General features: G+C 42.5%; 1 protein-coding gene across 3 annotated transcripts in view; it reads right to left on the minus strand.

Moving 5' to 3' along the window:
• Positions 1 to 21,764, minus strand: part of LOC311130274 (F-box-like/WD repeat-containing protein TBL1XR1) — a 43,789-nt gene that overhangs the window by 14,186 nt on the left and 7,839 nt on the right. For all 3 annotated transcript variants that reach the window (XM_084162997.1, XM_084162996.1, XM_084162998.1), the window contains 2 exons: positions 20,359 to 20,405; positions 13,164 to 13,229 (listed from right to left, as the gene is read on the minus strand). The gene's annotated coding sequence lies outside the window, so the exon portion shown is untranslated. The remainder of the gene's footprint in view (positions 1 to 13,163; positions 13,230 to 20,358; positions 20,406 to 21,764) is intronic.

Here is a 21,764-nt window from a genome sequence, read left to right on the forward strand (position 1 = left end):
ATCCTAGTAGAAATTCCCAGTCTTAGGTCAGTTAGGATCACCACTTTATTTTAAGAATGTGAAATGTCAGAATAATAGTAAATAGAAATGATTTATTTCAGCTTTTATTTCTTTCATCACATTCCCAGTGTTTACATACACTCAATTAGTATTTGGTAGCATTGTCTTTAAATTGTTTAACTTGGGTCAAATGTTTCGGGTAACCTTCCACAAGCCTCCCACAACAAGTTGGGTGAATTTTGGCCCATTGACAGAGCTGGTGAAATTGAGTCAGGTTTGTAGGCCTCCTTGCTCGCACACGCTTTTTCAGTTCTGCCCACACATTTTCTATAGGATTGAGGTCAGGGCTTTGTGATGGCCACTCCAATACCTTGACATTGTTTTCCTTAAGCCATTTTCCCACAACTTTGGAAGTATGCTTGGGGTCATTGTCCATTTAGAAGACCCATTTGCGACCAAGCTTTAACTTCCTGACTGATGTCTTAAGATGTTGCTTCAATATATCCACATACTTTTCCTTCCTCATGATGCCATCTATTTTGTGAAGTGCACCAGTCCCTCCTGCAGCAAAGCACCCCCACAGCATGATGCTGCCACCCCCGTGCTTCATGGTTGGGATGGTGTTCTTCGGCTTGCAAGCACCGCCTTTTTCCTCCAAACATAACGATGGTCATTATGGCCAAACAATTCTATTTTTGTTTCATCAGACCAGAGGACATTTCTCCAAAAAGTACGATCTTTGTCCCCATGTGCAGTTGCAAACCGTAGTCTGGCTTTTTTATGGCGGTTTTGGAGCAGTGGCTTCTTCCTTGCTGAGCGGCCTTTTAGGTTATGTCAATATAGGACTCGTTTTACTGTGGATATAGATACTTTTGTACCTGTTTCCTCCAGCATCTTCACAAGGTCCACAAGGCTGTTGTTCTGGGATTTATTTGCACTTTTCGCACCAAAGTACGTTCATCTCTAGGAGACAGAACGCGTCTCCTTCCTGAGCGGTATGATGGCTGCGTGGTCCCATGGTGTTTATACTTGCGTACTATTGTTTGTACAGATGAACGTGGTACCTTCAGGCGTTTGGAAATTGCTCCCAAGGATGAACAAGACTTGTGGAGGTCTACAATTTTTGGCTGATTTCTTTTGATTTTCCCATGATGTCAAGCAAAGAGGCACTGAGTTTGAAGGTAGGCCTTGAAATACATCCACAGGTACACCTCCAATTGACTCAAATTATGTCAATTAGCCTATCAGAAGCTTCTAAAGCCATGACATCATTTTCTGGAATTTTTCAAGCTGTTTAAAGGCACAGTCAACTTAGTGTATGTGAACTTCTGACCCACTGGAATTGTGATACAGTGAATTATAAGTGAAATAATCTGTCTACAAACAATTGTTGGAAAAATTACTTGTGTCAAGCACAAAGTAGATGTCCTAACCGACTTGCCAAAACTATAGTTGGTTATTTTATGAGTGGTTGAAAACAAGTTTTAATGACTCCAACCTAAGTGTATGTAAACTTCCGACTTCAACTGTATACAGTGGGGAGAACAAGTATTTGATACACTGCCGATTTTGCAGGTTTTCCTACTTACAAAGCATGTAGAGGTCTGTAATTTTTATCATAGGTACACTTCAACTGTGAGAGACGGAATCTAAAACAAAAATCCAGAAAATCACATTGTATGATTTTTAAGTAATTAATTTGCATTTTATTGCATGACATAAGTATTTGATCACCTACCAACCAGTAAGAATTCCGGCTCTCACAGACCTGTTAGTTTTTCTTTAAGAAGCCCTCCTGTTCTCCACTCATTACCTGTATTAACTGCACCTGTTTGAACTCGTTACCTGTATAAAAGACACCTGTCCACACACTCAATCAAACAGACTCCAACCTCTCCACAATGGCCAAGACCAGAGAGCTGTGTAAGGACATCAGGGATAAAATTGTAGACCTGCACAAGGCTGGGATGGATTACAGGACAATAGGCAAGCAGCTTGGTGAGAAGGCAACAACTGTTGGCGCAATTATTAGAAAATGGAAGAAGTTCAAGATGACGGTCAATCACCCTCAGTCTGGGGCTCCATGCAAGATCTCACCTCGTGGGGCATCAATGATCATGAGGAAGGTGAGGGATCAGCCCAGAACTATATGGCAGGACCTGGTCGATGACCTGAAGAGAGCTGGGACCACAGTCTCAAAGAAAACCATTAGTAACACACTACGCCGTCATGGATTAAAATCCTGCAGCGCACGCAAGGTCCCCCTGCTCAAGCCAGCGCATGTCCAGGCCCGTCTGAAGTTTGCCAGTGACCATCTGGATGATCCAGAGGAGGAATGGGAGAAGGTCATGTGGTCTGATGAGACAAAAATATAGCTTTTTGGTCTAAACTCCACTCGCCGTGTTTGGAGGAAGAAGAAGGATGAGTACAACCCCAAGAACACCATCCCAACCGTGAAGCATGGAGGTGGAAACATCATTCTTTGGGGATGCTTTTCTGCAAAGGGGACAGGACGACTGCACCGTATTGAGGGGAGGATGGATGGGGCCATGTATCGCGAGATCTTGGCCAACAACCTCCTTCCCTCAGTAAGAGCATTGAAGATGGGTCGTGGCTGGGTCTTCCAGCATGACAACGACCCGAAACACACAGCCAGGGCAACTAAAGAGTGGCTCCGTAAGAAGCATCTCAAGGTCCTGGAGTGGCCTAGCCAGTCTCCAGACCTGAACCCAATAGAACATCTTTGGAGGGAGCTGAAAGTCCGTATTGCCCAGCGACAGCCCCGAAACCTGAAGGATCTGGAGAAGGTCTGTATGGAGGAGTGGGCCAAAATCCCTGCTGTAGTGTGTGCAAACCTGGTCAAGACCTACAGGAAACGTATGATCTCTGTAATTGCAAACAAAGGTTTCTGTACCAAATATTAAGTTCTGCTTTTCTGATGTATCAAATACTTATGTCATGCAATAAAATGCAAATTAATTACTTAAAAATCATACAATGTGATTTTCTGGATTTTTGTTTTAGATTCCGTCTCTCACAGTTGAAGTGTACCTATGATAAAAATTACAGACCTCTACATGCTTTGTAAGTAGGAAAACCTGCAAAATCGGCAGTGTATCAAATACTTGTTCTCCCCACTGTATATATTTTTATTTATTTTTATTTCACCTTTATTTAACCAGGTAAGCCAGTTGAGAACAAGTTCTCATTTACAACTGCGACCTGGCCAAGATAAACAAAGCAGTGCGATAAAAACAACAACACAGTGTTACATATGGAATAAACAAAACGTACAGTCAATAACACAATAGAAAATCTATATACAGTGTGTGCAAATGTAGTAAGTTATGGAGGTAAGGCAATAAATAGGCCATAGTGCAAAATAATTACAATTTAGTATTAACACTGGAGTGATAGATTTGCAGAAGATGATGTGCAAATAGAGATACTGGGGTGCAAATGAGCAAAATAAATAACAATGTAAATAACAATATGGGGATGAGGTAGTTGGGTGGGCTAATTACAGATGAGCTGTGTACAGGTGCAGTGATCGGTAAGCTGCTCTGACAACTGATGCTTAAAGTTAGTGAGGGAGATAAGTGTCTCCAGCTTCAGAGATTTTTGCAGGTCGTTCCAATCATTTGCAGCAGAGAACTGGAAGGAATGGCGGCCAAAGGAGGTGTTGGCTTTGGGGATGACCAGTGAGATATACCTGCTGGAACGCATACTACAGGTGGGTGTTGCTATGGTGACCAATGATCTAAGATAAGGCGGGGATTTGCATAGAAGTGATTTATAGATGACCTGGAGCCAGTGGGTTTGGCGACGAATATGTAGTCAGGGCCAGCCAACGAGAGCGTACAGGTCACAATGGTGGGTAGTATATGGGGATTTGGTGACAAAACGGATGGCACTGCGATAGACTACATCCAATTTGCTGAGTAGAGTGTAGGAAGCTATTTTGTAAATGACATCGCCGAAGTCAAGGATCGGTAGGATAGTCAGTTTTACGAGGGCATGTTTAGCAGCATTAGTGAAGGAGGCTTTGTTTCGAAATAGGAAGCCGATTCTAGATTTAACTTTGGATTGGAGATGCTTAATGTGAGTCTGGAAGGAGAGTTTGCGGTCTAACCAGACACCTAGGTATTTGTAGTTTCTAATATTTGTAGTTCCACATATTCTAAGTCAGACCTGCCGAGAGTAGTGATTCTAGTCGGGCGGGCGGGTGCAAGCAGCGTTCGATTGAAGAGCGTGCATTTAGTTTTACTAGCGTTTAAGAGCAGTTGGAGGCCACGGAAGGAGTGTTGTATGGCATTGAAGCTCGTTTGGAGGTTTGTTAACACAGTGTCCAATGAAGGGCCAGATGTATACAAAATGGTGTCGTCTGTTAGAGGTGGATCTGAGCGTCACCAGCAGCAAGAGCGACATCATTGATATACACAGAGAATAGAGTCGGCCCGAGAATTGAACCCTGTGGCACCCCCATAGAGACTGCCAGAGGTCCAGACAACAGGCCCTCCGATTTGACACATTGAACTCTATCTGAGAAGTAGTTGGTGAACCAGGCGAGGCAGTCATTTGAGAAACCAAGGCTATTTAGAATGCAGTGATTGACAGAGTCAAAAGCCTTGGCCAGGTCGATGGAGACGGCTGCACAGTACTGTCTTTTATCGATCGCGGTTATTATATCGTTTAGGACCTTGAGCGTGGCTGAGGTGCACCCATGACCAGCCCGGAAACCATAATGCATAGCGGAGAAGGTACGGTGGGATTCGAAATGGTCAGTGATCTGTTTGTTAACTTGGCTTTCAAATACTTTCGAAAGGCAGGGCAGGATGGATATAGGTCTGTCACAGTTTGGATCTAGAGTGTCACCCCCTTTGAAGAGGGGGATGACCGCAGCAGCTTTCCAATCTCTGGGGATCTCAGACGATACGAAAGAGAGGTTGAACAGGCTAGTAATAGGGGTTGCGACAATTTCGGTGGCTAATTTAAGAAATAAAGGGTCCAGATTGTCTAGCCCAGCGGATTTGTAGGGGTCCAGATTTAGCAGCTCTTTCAGGACATCAGCTATCTGAATTTGTGTGAAGGAGAAGCTGGGGGGGCATGGGCAAGTTGCAGTGGAGGGTGCAGAGCTGGTGGCCGGGGTAGGGGTAGCCAGGTGGCAAGCATGGCCAGCCGTAGCAAAATGCTTATTGAAATTCTCGATTATCGTAGATTTATCGGTGGTGACAGTGTTTCCTAGCCTCAGTGCAGTGGGCAGCTGGGAGGAGGTGCTCTTTACAGTGTCCCAAAACTTTTTGGAGTTAGTGCTACATTTCTACTTGAAAAAGCTAGCCTTTGCTTTCCTAACTGATTGTGTATATTGGTTCCTTACTTCTCTGAAAAGTTGTATATCGTGGGGGCTGATCGATGCTAATGCAGTACGCCACAGGATGTTTTTCTGCTGGTCAAGGGCAGTCAAGTCTGGGGTGAACCAGGGGCTATATCTGTTCTTAGTTCTGCATTTTTTGAATGGGGCATGCTTATTTAAGATGGAGAGGAAAGCACTTTTGAAGAACATCCAGCCATCCTCTACTGACGGAATTAGGTCAATATCCATCCAGGATACCCGGGCCAGGTCAATTAGAAAGGCCTACTCCCTGAAGTGTTTTAGGGAGCGTTTGACAGTGATGAGGGGTGGTCGGTTGACCGCGGACCCATTACGGACGCAGGCAATGAGGCAGTGATCACTGAGATCCTGGTTGAAGACAGTGGAGGTGTATTTAGGGGGTAAATTAGTCAGGATGATATCTATGAGGGTGCCCATGTTTACGGATTTAGGGTTGCACCTGGTAGGTTCCTTGATAATTTTTTCACCTTTTATCAGCTTTTAGACTGCAGTCAGTGAAGGTTGTTTATAGCATGTCTGTACATTGGCGGTTTGGCAGATTTGCCATATATATATATATATATACAGCTCTGGAAAAAATTAAGAAACCACTGCATATTTTTCTTAAATCAGCATCTCTACATGTATGACAGCCATTCCATTCCAGTGTCTGTTGAATTCCAACACAGGCACACCTCATTCTACTGAATTAGGTACTGATTAGGTGATCACCTGAACCAAATCTTATTTAACGAGGAAAAGTATAAAAATCACTGCTATGGTCATCACTATCCTCTTGCAATAGGACCAGCTGGATGGCAAAAACAGTGCTAATAGTACCTCAAAAGTAATATTAATCAAAAAATAACTATTGACCATGCCAAAAGAGTTGAAAAGGAACGTTTTGAGTGAGGAAAAGAAGGGGTCAATTCTGGCTTTACTGGCAGAGGGATACAGTGAGCGTCAGGTTGCTTCCATCCTTACAATTTCAAAGACGGCGGTTCATAAGAACAAGGTCAAGCAGCAGACATTGGGGACAACAAAGCTACAGACCGGTAGAGGGCGAAAACGACTCTCTACTGACCGGGATGACCGCCAACTCATTCGAATGTCACTCAACAACCGTAGGATGACATCAAGTGACCTACAAAAACAATGGCAAACGGCAGCTGGGGTGAAGTGTACGGCGAGGACGGTTCGAAACAGGCTCCTAGGGGCATGGCTGAAGACGTGCAAAGCTAGATAAAAGCCCTTCATCAATGAGAAGCAAAGAAGAGCCAGGCTGAGGTTTGCAAAAGACCATAAGGATTGGACCGTAGAGGACTGGAGTAAGGTCATATATACACACACAGTGAGGGAAAAAAGTATTTGATCCCCTGCTGATTTTGTATGTTTGCCCACTTTATTTGAGCAGTGAGAGACAGAATAACAACAACAAAATCCAGAAAAACGCATGTCAAAAATGTTATAACTTGATTTGCATTTTAAATGAGGGAAATAAGTATTTGACCCCCTCTCAATCAGAAAGATTTCTAAAGGGAGTGCTCCTAATCTCAGCTTGTTACCTGTATAAAAGACACCTGTCCACAGAAGCAATCAATCAATCAGATTCCAAACTCTCCACCATGGCCAAGACCAAAGAGCTCTCCAAGGATGTCAGGGACAAGATTGTAGACCTACACAAGGCTGGAATGGGCTACAAGACCATCGCCAAGCAGCTTGGTGAGAAGGTGACAACAGTTGGTGCAATTATTCGCAAATGGATGAAACACAAAATAACTGTCAATCTCCCTCGGCCTGGGGCTCCATGCAAGATCTCACCTCGTGGAGTTGCAATGATCAAGAGAACGGTGAGGAATCAGCCCAGAACTACACGGGAGGATCTTGTCAATGATCTCAAGGCAGCTGGGACCATAGTCACCAAGAAAACAATTGGTAACACACTACGCCGTGAAGGACTGAAATCCTGCAGCGCCCGCAAGGTCCCCCTGCTCAAGAAAGCACATATACAGGCCAGTCTGAAGTTTGCCAATGAACATCTGAATGATTCAGAGGAGAACTGGGTGAAAGTGTTGTGGTCAGATGAGACCAAAATCGAGCTCTTTGGCATCAACTCAACTCGCCGTGTTTGTAGGAGGAGGAATGCTGCCTATGACCCCAAGTGGCCTAGCCAGTCTCCAGACCTTAATCCCATAGAAAATCTGTGGAGGGAGCTGAAGGTTTGAGTTGCCAAACGTCAGCCTCGAAACCTTAATGACTTGGAGAAGATCTGCAAAGAGGAGTGGGACAAAATCCCTCCTGAGATGTGTGCAAACCTGGTGGCCAACTACAAGAAACGTCTGACCTCTGTGATTGCCAACAAGGGTTTTGCCACCAAGTACCAAGTTATGTTTTTCAGAAGGGTCAAATACTTATTTCCCTCATTAAAATGCAAATAAATTAATAACATTTTTGACATGCGTTTTTCTGGATTATTTTGTTGTTATTATTCTGTCTCTCACTGTTAAAATAAACCTACCATTAAAATTATAGACTGATCATGTCTTTGTCAGTGGGCAAACGTACAAAATCAGCAGGGGATCAAATACTTTTTTCCCCTCACTATATATATATATATATATATATATATATATATATATATATATATATATATATATATATATATATATATATATATATATATATACACATACCAAAAAATATATGGGGGATTGGAAATGATGCAGATAACTACATTGATAGAAGCCACAATCTATCTGCAATATTAAAGCTGATCTACCCCTTAAACAAACAAAAAAAAAGTCTGCTAGCTAAGTGTTGTCAATTGCTAGGCTATAAAGTATATTGGCAGAGCACACATCTGCTCGCACAGTAGGACCTGCATCATTTCCATTTCCCTCTAGACTCAAAAAGTCAGAACCAAAGTCAAAGGCAACTCATCTTTCAGGGTGTAGAAAAGTGAAAATCTAATTATTTAGGCCTATTGAATATGTATCTTACATAATAAAACACCAAAAAAATGCACTGCATGTTTTCCATAAGGAATGTGTCACTCGGCCAAACCTCCAATGTACAGACATGCTATAAACAACCTTCACTGACTGCAGCCTGATCTAAAAGCTGATAAAAGCTGAACCAATGAAGTTCTGGCTAGACATTTTCAAAGAATGAAGTTAATGTATTAACACACAGTTTGAACCTGTATTGAAAATGACCTTGCAAATGCAATATTGACCAGAGATTAATACAGTTTACTATAGCAGGTTAGGGTCAGCATAAAAAAGTATTGAGGAAATGCCAACTTGTGATGTTAACATAGGTTGCAGATCCCATCCCCCTACCATTTGGAAGGCTTTTTTTGCTGCTCTAAAAACACTGCTTGAGTGTCTTTGTCAATATTTGCCACACACACTGATTCATCACTGATGCACTGATTTACCATATATGCCTAGTCAGTACAAATTCACGGCTAAACAGACCAAACCAATCATGTTGCTGACGTCAGTAAAAACATAGGCCTAAATCAAACACAGGCAGAACTGTTGCCATGCTGAGCTAATAATAGACTGTGTGAGATAGGCTTTGCAAAAAGCAATGGCTTCAATGTAATACCTAGTTGACACATCTCAACTGAAAGATATTGGGAAATGGAAGCACTATGGCACGTCATGGCAAGGTCATTTGTCAGTGAGTCCTACTAGTGTGGTGCGAACACTGACATACTCAGACGCAAACTTATTTCATCTCCGGTACACAGATAGCATTGAGATCAAAGGAAATGCAATCATAAGGCTTCTCCACAGCGGTCACAAAAAGAGAGCGTTATCCTGGGACGTGCTCCGATGTAGAGGGTGACATTTCTGGATTCCTTGAGGACAAAATGGACATCAGAGTTTGACATATTTTTCTGAGATACATTCAGTATAGTTTAGCCTACCTCAGACATTCTATGCAAGCTCACACTGCAATAATATGCATTCTACACCAATAGCCTAGCCTACATAAGAAGGTGTGATTCTATCTGCATCCAGTCCACATTCTGTAGATTCACAGGATGGAAATGGGAGCACCCGTGTTTACAAAGAAATACATCTTCCCTAACATGCTGACCACACCACACGCATCGCGTTGCAAAATAAATGTACACATACATGTTATTCAATCATTGCACCCACACTGCTCGCGAGCGTCTGCGTGGCCACGCGCTAAAATAGAACTCGGTTGCATTTGTGACGCACTGCAAGTCCTGCCTCTCCCATCTCCTCATTGGTTTTTAGGAGCATCTACCCACGTGGGTGATTGAAAGATGAACTGAGGTCTACGCTCCAGTCCAGTTGGTTGTGGTAATGCACCATAAAGTTGGTTGCCAACCGCCATATGAAGTCCAAAGAAGAACAAGAAGCCTGAAGGAGGAGAGATTACTAGAAAACAAACTACCGTTTTATCTGTGGATTAATTGTCGGAGTAGAGGACCTTGTGCATTTCAGGTAAAATAACAACCCAATGTTTATATCCCAGGACAAATTAGCTAGCAACAGCAAGCTAGCTAGCAAAATTGCCATAAATGTTTAATTCTTTTCGACCTGTCCCGAAATTAATCTAATTGGTTCAGAGTTTGTTTTTATGGTTTAACCTGCGTGTCCTGATCGCGTCTGGTGTGTGTGTGTGTGTGTGTGGGGGGGGGGGGGGGGGGGGGGGGGGGGGGGGTCAACTTGTGTAGCATGTAAGAAACTATAAGCATTTTAGGAAATTAACGTGATTTGTTAAATGATTAGAGAAGCGGAGATTGTGTCGTGCCTCACCTTCCAATGCATCGACCCTTAAAACTGCAAGATTATCATATTGTCAGGGCACTGAACCTCACTGAATGAGCTTAAAAACTATGCAAGTGGATTCTGGACCTGTATAGATTTATTAACAGACTGGTCAGTATGAAATTGTATTTCCATCTTACAGCTCCCATCTCTCCAAAAGACTATTCTCCTGGATCAGTGGTCATGCCAACATTCATCAGGCTGCAGGCCATTCTGCATCTGATACTGCTGGACTCACCAGACAATAGGTAGCCTGGTTTTCACAAAACACAACCTCCAGAATGATGTTCAAATAGTGATCCCCCATTTAGAACTTCGAAACAGCCAAATATGATTCCCCATGTCGAACCAAATATGATATGTCAACACGTCCTGTCAGCCGCCAGTCAACTGCACAACGACGGTGCTGTCATTCACTAATCAAACTGAAACTAACCTCGAGGGTTAAGTTTAGGTGTTCATCCTGAGTAGTTAAGGTTAGAAAAAAGCCTAAATTAAAAAAACATGTGCCTAGCACTGGGATTGAACCCACAATGTTCGGAGCCGTAGCTCACGATTTAGCTCTTCCTCAACCCCATCCACCATGCCCTAGCTTGTTGTGAGACTACTAGGTGTTAACAGGCACTCGCATTGCCCCTAGTGGACGACTAATTGGCATGTAAGTACATTGAATTGCCATCACGTAACATCACGTACCTTTGTGGTGAACGTGTGTAATCCCCTGGAGTGCTGTCTCCTTTCACATTACAGTCTAATCAACTTCCCAACACTAACTCAATCCATATGTTGAAATGGTGAATGTTCACCACTGGAAGGAGGAAGTATGGGCCTTAACATAGCCAACGTGCATAATGCTGTCGGAATTGGAAGTTAATTGCATAGTAGCCTTCAAAACATTGAGAAAATTCAAAATAAAGTTTAGGCTAGTCCTATTCTTACATACTGTATTTTTAGCCTAGCCATTTTGTGGCTAGGCCAAGATTAAGACAAAAGACCACAACAACAAAAATGCAAATCACATTATTAATTCCAATGTGCCACGCAAATGTTATTTTCATCTTATCGCTAATCAGTTTATCTTAGCGCTCGGCAAAGTTAAATGATTACAAATTTCCTGTTACATCAGGAAATGACGGTTGTTATTATTATTATCCATACAAATTCTCACACGTGCGTAGCCTATACTTCCTCATACATCCATCCTTAGCCTACTCATCAACTACAGGATTCCCCTTGCATCCAATTTTAAAGTAAAAAATTAGAGACCTTCAACAACACACTACATGGCCAAAAGTATGTGGACACATGCTCATCGAACATCTCATTCCAAAATCATGGGCATTAATATGGAGTTGGTCCACCCTTTGCTGCTATAACAGCCTCCACTCTTCTGGGAAGGCTTTCCACTAGATGTTGGAACATTGCTGCGGGGACTTGCTTCCATTCAGCCACAAGAGCTTTAGTGAGGTTGGGCAATGATGTTGGGCGTCTAGGCCTGGCTCGCAGTCGGCGTTCCAATTCATCCCAAACGTGTTCGATGGGGTCGAGGTCAGGGCTCTGTGCAGGCCAGTCAAGTTCTTCCACACAGATCTCAACAAACCATTTCTGTATGGATCTCGCTTTGTGCACGGGGGCATTGTCATGCTGAAACAGGAAAGGGCCTCCCTCAAACTGCCACAAAGTTGGAAGGAAAGAATCGTCTAGAATGTCATTGTATGCTGAAGCGTTAAGATATCCCTTCACTGGAACTAAGGGGCCTAGCCCGAACCATGAAAAACAGCACCAGACCATTATTCCACCTCCATCAAACTTTACAGTTGGCACTATGCATTTGGGCAGGTAGCGTTCTCCTGGTATCCGCCTAACCCAGATTCGTCCGTCGGACTGCCAGATGATGAAGCGTGATTCATCACTCCAGAGAATGTGTTTCCACTACTCCAGAGTCCAATGGCAACGAGCTTTACACCACTCCAGCCAACGCTTGGCATTATGTGCGGCTGCTCGACCATTGAAACCAATTTCATGAAGCTCCCGACAGTTATTGTGCTGACGTTGCTTCCAGAGGCAGTTTGGAACTCGTTAGTGAGTGTTGCAGAGGGCAGACGATTTTTAAGCGCTATGCACTTCAGCGGTCCCGTTCTGTTAGCTTGTGTGGCCTACCACTTCGCGGCTGAGCTGTTGTTGCTCCTAGACGTTTCCAATTCACAATAACAGCACTTACAGTTGACCGGGGCAGCTCTAGCAGGGCAGAAATTTGACAAACTGACTTGTTGGAAAGGTGGCATCCTATGATGGTGCCACGTTGAAAGTCATTGAGGTCTTCAGTACGGCCATTCTACTGCCAATGTTTGTCTATGGAGATTGCATGGCTGTGTGCTCGATTTTATACACCTGTCAGCAATGGGGGTGGCTGAAATAGCAGAAACCACTAATTTGAAGCGGTGTCCACATACCACGTACTAGCATATCAATCCCAATGTCAGGAGCACATTTAAGGTCCTTTTAATAAGAGACATCGCTTCCACATCAACATACAAATCGCCAGTGTAGACCTGTGAGAAGTTTTTTTATTCAATATTCTCCATTCAACATTACCAAGCTATTAAGCTTTTCACAAGACAGTGTTCTGCAGAGGATCCCTGCCTCTTCAATGCATAGAGGTCTGAGGTATGAAACCTGATCATGCCTGAGTGAGGTATGCAAGAGTGACCTTACGTCCCTCTCTCTCCATCCTGCCTACTATCCATTCACTACAGTGCTCAGAGCCATAACCCATAGAGCTTTTCTTTCCCCCAGTAACTAGGCTACACTACAATGACAATTGTCACATTTATGCTCAAAGAGCTGAGGAACAAAGAGACAAAGCCATCCAATAAAGAGAGAAAATCCTACCCAGAAATTAAGGCTGATTACACAGCATTTAGCCAAAAACGGAGACCATAAAGAAATACATCTGTAGCTTCCTACAGGCTACTTACCACAGTAGTAAGTCTGTTTTCACTACAAATATGTTTTGAAAGGGTACAGTCCACCAGTTTCACAACCTGCAAGAAAAACAGAGGGTCAAAATTAAGCAATTGACAAACATACTGCAGCACTACAAAATGTCAAATCCTCTTTTGTATGTTAAAGGGTTATGAGATAATGTTGGATATCTAGGCTATTTGGGAACAGAATACACGCTGCATGGTCTGTAGGGCATACACTTGCCAAGCTATCTTCACTATCTTTAGAGCAGGTTTCCGCAACTGGCAGAACTGATTTTATTTGGCCCCCCAAGTTTTCAGATGTTTTATTGCTGGACATAAGACTAAAAACACCAGCAAATCCGCTCCAAGTGATTTTAATTTTGGAAATCTGTTCCAAAGTATTCCCATGCATAATAGAGAGAAAAACACTCAGTGGCCAGTGTATTAGGTACCACCCCGTTCATGAAAATGGTTCGCTCCTACAGACACAGACAGTGAGTCACGTGGCCGTGGCTTGCTATATAAAGAAGGCAGACAGGCATCCAGTTACTGTTCGATTGAACGTTAGAATGGGCAAAACGAGTGACCTAAGAGCGTGGTATGATCGTCGGTGCTAGGCGCCGGGCACGCCAGTTCCAGTACCTCAGAAACAGCCAGCCTCTTGGGCTTTTCACACACAACAGTATCTAGGGTTTACAGAGAATAGCGAGACAAACAAAAAACATCCAGTCAGCGGCAGTCCTGTGGGCAAAAACAGCTTGTTGATGAGAAAGGTCGAAGGAGAATGGCATGAATCATGCAAGCTAACATGCGGGCCACAAACAGACAAATAATGGTGCAGTACAACAGTGGTGTGCAGAACGGCATCTCGGGAACGCACAACTCGTTGGTTGGGCTATTGCAGCAGACGACCACACCGGGTTCCACTCCTATCAGCTAACAACAAGAAGAAGCGGCTCCTGGTCCGAAGAATCCCGGTTCCTGTTGTGTCATGCTGATGGCAGAGTCAGGATTTGCCCAGTCCATGGCCCATCCTGCCTGGTGTCAACGGTACAGGCAGGTGGCGGTGGTGTGGGGAATGTTTTCCTGGCACACGTTAGGTCCATTGATACCAATTGATCAATGTTTGAACACCACACCTTGTAGAATACATGCCCTGAAGAATTCAGGCTGTTCTGGAGGAGGGGTCCAACCTGGTACAAGATGGATGTACTTAATAAACTGTATGTAATCGCATACAAATGTGGGCAAGGTTTGAAATTATGTTTTTTGGGCTTCTTGCGGTCAATTATGTAATTATGTTCCGGCCCCCTGACCATCCGCTCAAGAAAAGAATCGGCCAGTGGCTGAATCTAGTTGATGATCCCTGTTTTAGAGTATATTTAGGCCTGTTTAACCCAGGCAGATCGCTCAAAAGTGACTTCGAAATTGGACGTCTATCAATGTCCTGAGGACATTGGGAAATGCCTTCAAGACCGGCCACTAGGGGCAACAGTGAGCGCTATTACCATCAAGTAATCCCATGACTCTGGATCAGAAGGTTTGATCCCAGTGGTGGACACTAGTTTTTTTGTTTTAACCCTATCCCAAACCTTAACCCTTACTTTAACCATTCAGAATGAGTGCCTAAACGTAATATCCAAAACCTTAACCTTCAGAATCTGACGTTTGGAGCAACTTTGAAATTTGACGTTTGGAGAAACGTGGATAAACGTCTAACTATGCAGTGAGACTGTGAGAGCTTGTTGGTTTAGCCAGCAGCAGGCTTGAAACATTCATTCCAGACCCAATATTGTTTAATTACAATGTCAACAGAACATCTGTATTTATTGGAAAGGAGCAGCAAGCTCATCACCGTGCACTTTCACCACCCTGTGAAGTTCATCATAACTTTATCTGTAACATAATAAACTGCATGTTTTCCGGAGTTGTAGTGGGAGGACCATACAACATATCAGGTGACTCCAAGTTTACTTCAATATGATGGTTATTATATCAATATTTGCGCATAAAAGCGTTTCCACCGACATTTCTCACATAATACATTTTACAGACACAAAAAGATCCAACCTTGTCTAGCGTATTTTGTTTTGTCGACATTTGGAAAGTTTACCGACAAATTTGCTGTTTCCATCAGGCCTGTCGTGACATTATTTATCCAACGTACCTTCCTCGCATAAAATGGTTGGATGGAAACCTGGTTATAGTTGGCAATGTTTTTGGAGGGGAGTTCCCCTTTAATCAAAGCTTTATAAAGATCATCCCAAAAACATGCTAGGGGCCCCAAGGTAAGAGGCTAACGCTTCCTAATTTAGCCCAGATTAAATCCACCTCTCACTGAGTGCCCTCATAAAATACACACCGCTGTCTTGCAGCAGGAACAGGGCCTAAAATTATGGCGCGTAAGATGTCTATTTCCCCAGCCACATTGGCGGATGGTCAGGGCTCCACAGTGTGAACATTTCCCTCGCATTTGTGAATACATATAGTCAAGTATGATCACATTTATAGTAAAATAAATGCAGCAGTAACTGTTTTCAAAGTATTTCTGCCGTTATGTTTCATAGCTGGAAAATGAATTGCACAAAGTCAAAGAACTACGAATCCTATATAGCCTATCCCACCATGGGCTGCAACACTGCTTAGCTGGGGTCTGTGCGCACCTGAAGAGCTAATTTAGTTGAAATTAAAGTCTACTGAAGTGAGACTTTGTCCTTATGTTTATTGGCTATTTACATTGTTTTGTTCACGAGCTAGGTTGTTTTTCAATGTTTGAGTTTCAACTGCTAGGGAAAAGACGACAACGCTGCTACTAGTCAGACTCAATCTCACAGGCACAAACATGACTCTTCACATTAACACGGTAACCTCCCGCCCTTAAAGGGGCAGGTGAACATTTTTGTCTCATCTGTGATATTTTAGTTAGTGCTTCTTACTAGTAATACATTTATTGTTTTAGAAACATTACAAAGCACGCTCATCTGTTTTTTTGTGTTTTGTTGGTGTAATTTGAGTGGAAAAATAATATTTTGGCTGGTAGTTTTTGTTAGCTACCTGCCACAGTGGCTGGTGGACCAAAAAGTTAATTTTAGGCCCTGAGCAGGAAGATGTCTTCATTGTGTCATCGAACTGGGTTGATAGTAATCTTAGCTACATATAGGCCTAGCTGCAACATTGTCGTTAAAAAGTACATCTGACTTCTAGCTGACATGTAAAATAAACTGAAGAGTTGACAATTGTTTCCCTTGCAGTGTGAAAGCATGAGGTATGTAGCCTAAAGATTTCTGTTGACTGCTACGTAAAGCCTTCTGCCGTTCAAAGGCAATGTTAAAGAAAGCACTTCAACCACTGCACCAGACTGATATTGTAAGACCTTAACAAGCCCATGTTACACTAATCACTTTGTTTCAATGGTTGCAAAACAACAGTAACTAGGCCTTAGACAAATGTTTTTTGCATATGGTACCATGTCATTACAGATAGCCTACCTTGATGGCTATGACAAAAGGCCCATACCAGGATAGAAGCCTTAGTAAACTAAGCTCCTGATAACGTGGCTCCACTCTAGTGGATTAGATATTTCAATAGCAGAACTGCTTTAATCTACAGGCCTTAGAGTCAGGTTTATCAAGCAGCACATTTAGACCACTAATGAGCGAAAGTTACAGTGATCATTGTAGTATTTGACAGTATACCGAAACATCTGTACTTTTTAAAAACTAGAACATAAAAAACGGTTCGGTACTAGAATTTTTGTTACCTTCAGCACTTCTGTCAAATGCGTCTAACATCCTATACAGATTGAGAGGATCGAGTCTTTCTAGTAATTTGTCTGAATCTTCTCAATGGGCAGTAGCTAGCCAGGCTGTTCTTGCGCTTGCAGCTGACACAGCACCAGCCACTTTTGAGAAGCAAGCAAGAAGAGAGAGAAAATGCAGACAGCATGGCTTCTTCTAACGAAAACATCATACCTCCACGCCCACAGCTTGTTGACAAAACTGGCTCCAGAAGCAAACTATGGTAATACTTTACTCACAGAGCAGATGAGGGCAAGCCGTCCTATGTAAAAGGTGTTACAAAGCAGTGCAAGGGTGGTTTAGTTGAAAAATGACAAACTATTTTACACATTACATTTTGCATTGTAATATTCTACTAGCAACTAAATTCAAATTATTTTTGATTGACAAACATATACTGAATAAAAATATAAATGCAACATGTAAAGTGTTGGTCCCATGTTTCATGAGCTGAAATAAAAGATCCCAGAAATGTTCCATACACAAAATACTTATTTCCCTCAAATGTTGTGCACAAATTTGTTTACATCCCTGTTAATGAGCATTTCTCCTTTGCCAAGATAATCCATCCACTTGACAGGTGTGGCATATCAAGAAGCTGAATAAACAGCATGATCATTACACAGGTGCATCTTGTGCTGGGGACAATAAAAAGGCCACTCTAAAATGTGCCGTTTTGTCACACAACACAATGCCACTGTCAAGATTTGATGGAGCGTGCAATTGGCATGCTGACTGCAGGAATGTCCACCAGAGCTGTTGCCAGAGAATTGAATACTAATTTCTCTACCATAGGCCGCCTCCAACGTCGTTTTAGAGAATTTGGCAGTATGTCCAACCGGCCTCACAACCACGCCAGCCCAGGACCTCCACATCCGGCTTCTTCACGTACGGGATCGTCCGAGACCAGCCACCCAGACAGCTGATGAAACTGAGGAGAATTTCTGTCTGTAATAAAACCCTTTTGTGGGGAAAAACTCATTCTGATTGGCTGGGCCTGGCTCCCCAGTGGGTGGGCGTATACCCTCCCAGGCCCACCCATGGCTGCGCCCCTGCCCAGTCATGTAATATCCATAGATTAGAACCTATTGAATTTATTTGAATTTACTTATATGAACTGTAAATCATTGAAATTGTTGCATGTATATATATTATATATATATATATATATATATATATATATATATATATATATATATATATATATATATATATTCAGCATGATATTCATGTAAGCATTATAATAGGATTACAACCCAAAGGTAACGTGAAATGCGCTCATAATTTAGCTATGACAAGCAATATATTTAGACTACAGTACTTTGCATTCGTCTGGGCTTGCTAGCAGTAGCCACTAGCCAGCAGCCCTGGGTGGAGCATTGCACCCTGGGAGTTTAAATGCATTCTGGGAATTGTAGCATGTTTCCATTTATCATCCTTGAGATGTTTCTACAACTAGATTGGAGTCCACCTGTGGTACATTCAATTGATTGGACATTATTTTGAAAGGCACACACCTGTCTATATAAGGTCCCACAGTTGACAGTGCATGTCAGAACAAAAACCAAGCCATGAGATCGAAGGATTTGTCCATAGAGCTCCGAGACAGGATTGTGTCGAGGCACAGATCTGGGAAAGGGTACCAAAAGATGTCTGCAGCATTGAAGGTCCCCAAGAACACAGTGGACTATCATTCTTAAATGGAAGAAGTTTGGAACCACCAAGACTCTTCCTAGAGCTGGCCGCCCGGCCAAACTGAGCAATCGGGAGGGAATGGCCTTGGTCAGGGAGGTGACCAAGCTCCAGAGTTCCTCTGTGGAGATGGGAGAACCTTCCAGAAGGACAACCATCTCTGCAGCACTCCACCAATCAGGCCTTTATTGTAGAGTGGCCAGATGGAAGCCACTCCTCAGTAAAAGGCACATGACAGCCCGTTTGGAGTTTGCCAAAAGGCACCTAAAGGACTTTCAGACCATGAGAAACAAGATTCTCTGGTCTGATGAAACCAAGATTGAACTCTTTGGCCTGAATGCCAAGCGTCACGTCAGGAGGAAACCTGGCACCATCCTTACGGTGAAGCATGGTGGTGGTAGCATCATGCTGTGGGGATGTTTTTCAGTGGCAGGGAGACTACTCAGGATCGAGGGAAAGATGAACGGCGCAAAGTACAGAGAGATCATTGATGAAAACCTGCTCCAGAGCGCACAGGACCTCAGACTGGGGCGAAGGTTCACCTTCCAACAGGACAATGACCCTAAGCACACAGCCAAGACAATGCAGGAGTGGCTTCAGGACAAGTCTCTGAAAGTCCTTGAGTGGCCCAGCCAGAGCCCGGACTTGAACCCGATCTAACATCTCTGGAGAGACCTGAAAATAGCTGTGCAGCGACTCTCCCCATCCAACCTGAGAGAGCTTGAGAGGATCTGCAGAGAAGAATGGAAGAAACTCCCCAAATACAGGTGTGCCGAGCTTGTAGCGTCATACTCAAGAAGACTCAAGGCTGTTATCGCTGCCAAAGGTGCTTCAACAAAGTACTGAGTAAAGGGTCTGAATACTTATGTAAATGTACTATTTCCGTTTTTTATTTTTAATACATATGCAAACATTTCTAAAAACCTGTTTTTGCTTTGTCATTATGGGGTATTGTGTGTAGATTGATGAGGGGAAAAAACAATTTAATCCATTTTAGAATAAGGCTTTAACGTAACAAAAAGTCAAGAGGGCTGAATACTTCAAAGTTTTTATGTCGTTTTGGAACTAAATTACTCATTGAATAGATTCAATTATTTAGCTCTAATGAATGTCATTTGACCCAATATTATGGCCATAGATTGAATTAACCTTGATATGTATCAAATTACATTTTTAAACAGTTTATATGTAATTAGTAAAATTATTTTGAAATTTTAATGAAATTGCGTATATAATAGAAGATATTCAATTTGTTATTTTAGTTGTTCTACCAATTATCAAAATAATGTTCAATGTTTAAAAAATAAAGCTCTGTGGTTATTCTGTGACTTGAGCTAATAAGCTTTCTTTATTTGCCCTGGTATCGTTTCGGTATAGAGTATCGTCTCGGTATCCTGTATCATCTTGGTATTGAGTATCGTTTTGGTATTGAGTATTGTGATACTAAACCAGGTATTGAAGTCCAAATTCTGGTATTGTGACAACACTAGATCATTGTGTGGGTGCAACAAGTCTGCCTTTTGCTTGGAACCACGCAAGGTAAGGATAGTTCGTCATGAATAGTCTATAGCCACCTTCATTCCTCACTCACAATCCAACAGCCTGCAACAGCTTTGATAGTACAAGCAGGCATTTATGAAAATGTTTGTTTACACAAAGACTCAACCTTAAAGATTTAGCTCAGATAGGTTATAGAGGGAGGTTAGTGTGCTTACCATGTGCCTGAATGTCATTCAGATATCTGACAGTATCCCTCTTCAGTCTGAGGACAAAAGAAAGAGATTCTGATTAAAATCAATTAATACACGTTAAGAAATGAAATTGCCATCTCACTCAACCTTTAGTATAAGGCTAACCCACAAACAGTCAGAAGTCAACCAATTATAATCTTAAAGTCTGCTTCTCCATACTACTTCAGCAAGCAACATCATACGTTTTTCTAAATTAGAGCCTTTAGATTTGTCTAACTAATAAGCCGAAGCAGGATGGTCCTTGATGCCAAAAATCAGTAAATAGCCTAGCCTAAGTAACACAGTTTTCAGATTGAAAGGTGCTAAGAGAGGGGATCCTCTTGCTATTTGATGAGAGTCAATACAGTATACACCAGGGATTAGTATTTAATTAAAGCTTTAAGAGATGTTGTAAGTGATGGCCTACATGACCTATGAGTAAGTGAACTCCTCCTTTCCCTTTCCTTCCCCCACTGTTATCGCAGCACAGATCACATTCCATAGTAGAGTTTCTAAGATGGGCAAAGGTAGTAGGCTAGCATTTCACTGGGCGTGTACAGATCCTGGAAATGCTTTGCAAGCTAGTCAGACTACTTGGCTCAGTGCAGGAAGAGCGAGATCCTACAGACCCAGCATGTCATTAAATAGCAGTTTAACGTGTTTGGTAGCTTGCTATATTTTCATTGTAGCATACATTCTGCGTGTGAACATTCTGTCGGAACTTCATGTGAAACTCTCCGGTGTTTGTTTAGTTATTGTGTTGATTTATAGCCTACTTCCCTGATTCTGGAATCTAGACATTGGCTCATCATTCACACAGTTTGTAGTGCATTGTACAGTCGACAACTACCAGGCTATTTCATGCGAGTCAGAAATTACATTTGGTAATCCTAATAATGGACATGAAGGTTTCATTAGGTTTCACTGTTTAACTTGTGCAACACATTTTTTGATACCCATGGGAAGACAATCTAAATTCACCTTCAACGGTCAATTGCCACCCTCTACTTCGCTTCCAAGTCCCTACTCCTTTTCAGTCTTCCTCGTGACCAAGGGTGCGACAGAGCTGTTACCACAGCCCTAGCCCCAGTGAAAGCTGCAGTGAACAGTTTAATTAGGCCGTCTGTGACCCGTGAAATGGTCTATGCTAAATCCTTGATAACTTCAGTTAGATTTAATAGATAGCAGAGCACAGAATCTAGTCATTGTGCTCAAGTTTAGGCCTAAATATAACACCTCTCCTCTTGGTTGAAAATGAAGGATATAAGGAACTTAGCCAATCTACTAGCACTTCATGAGCCAAACAAACTGTAATATGCTGGGAAAGAAAAAGAAAACCCATGTAAAATGTCATGTGAATATACTGTAGGTCTACTCCTCATTTATTAGTC

The sequence above is a fragment of the Coregonus lavaretus genome, assembly GCF_964263955.1.
Source record: "Coregonus lavaretus genome assembly, chromosome: 6".
Taxonomy (NCBI): Eukaryota; Metazoa; Chordata; class Actinopteri; order Salmoniformes; family Salmonidae; genus Coregonus; species Coregonus lavaretus.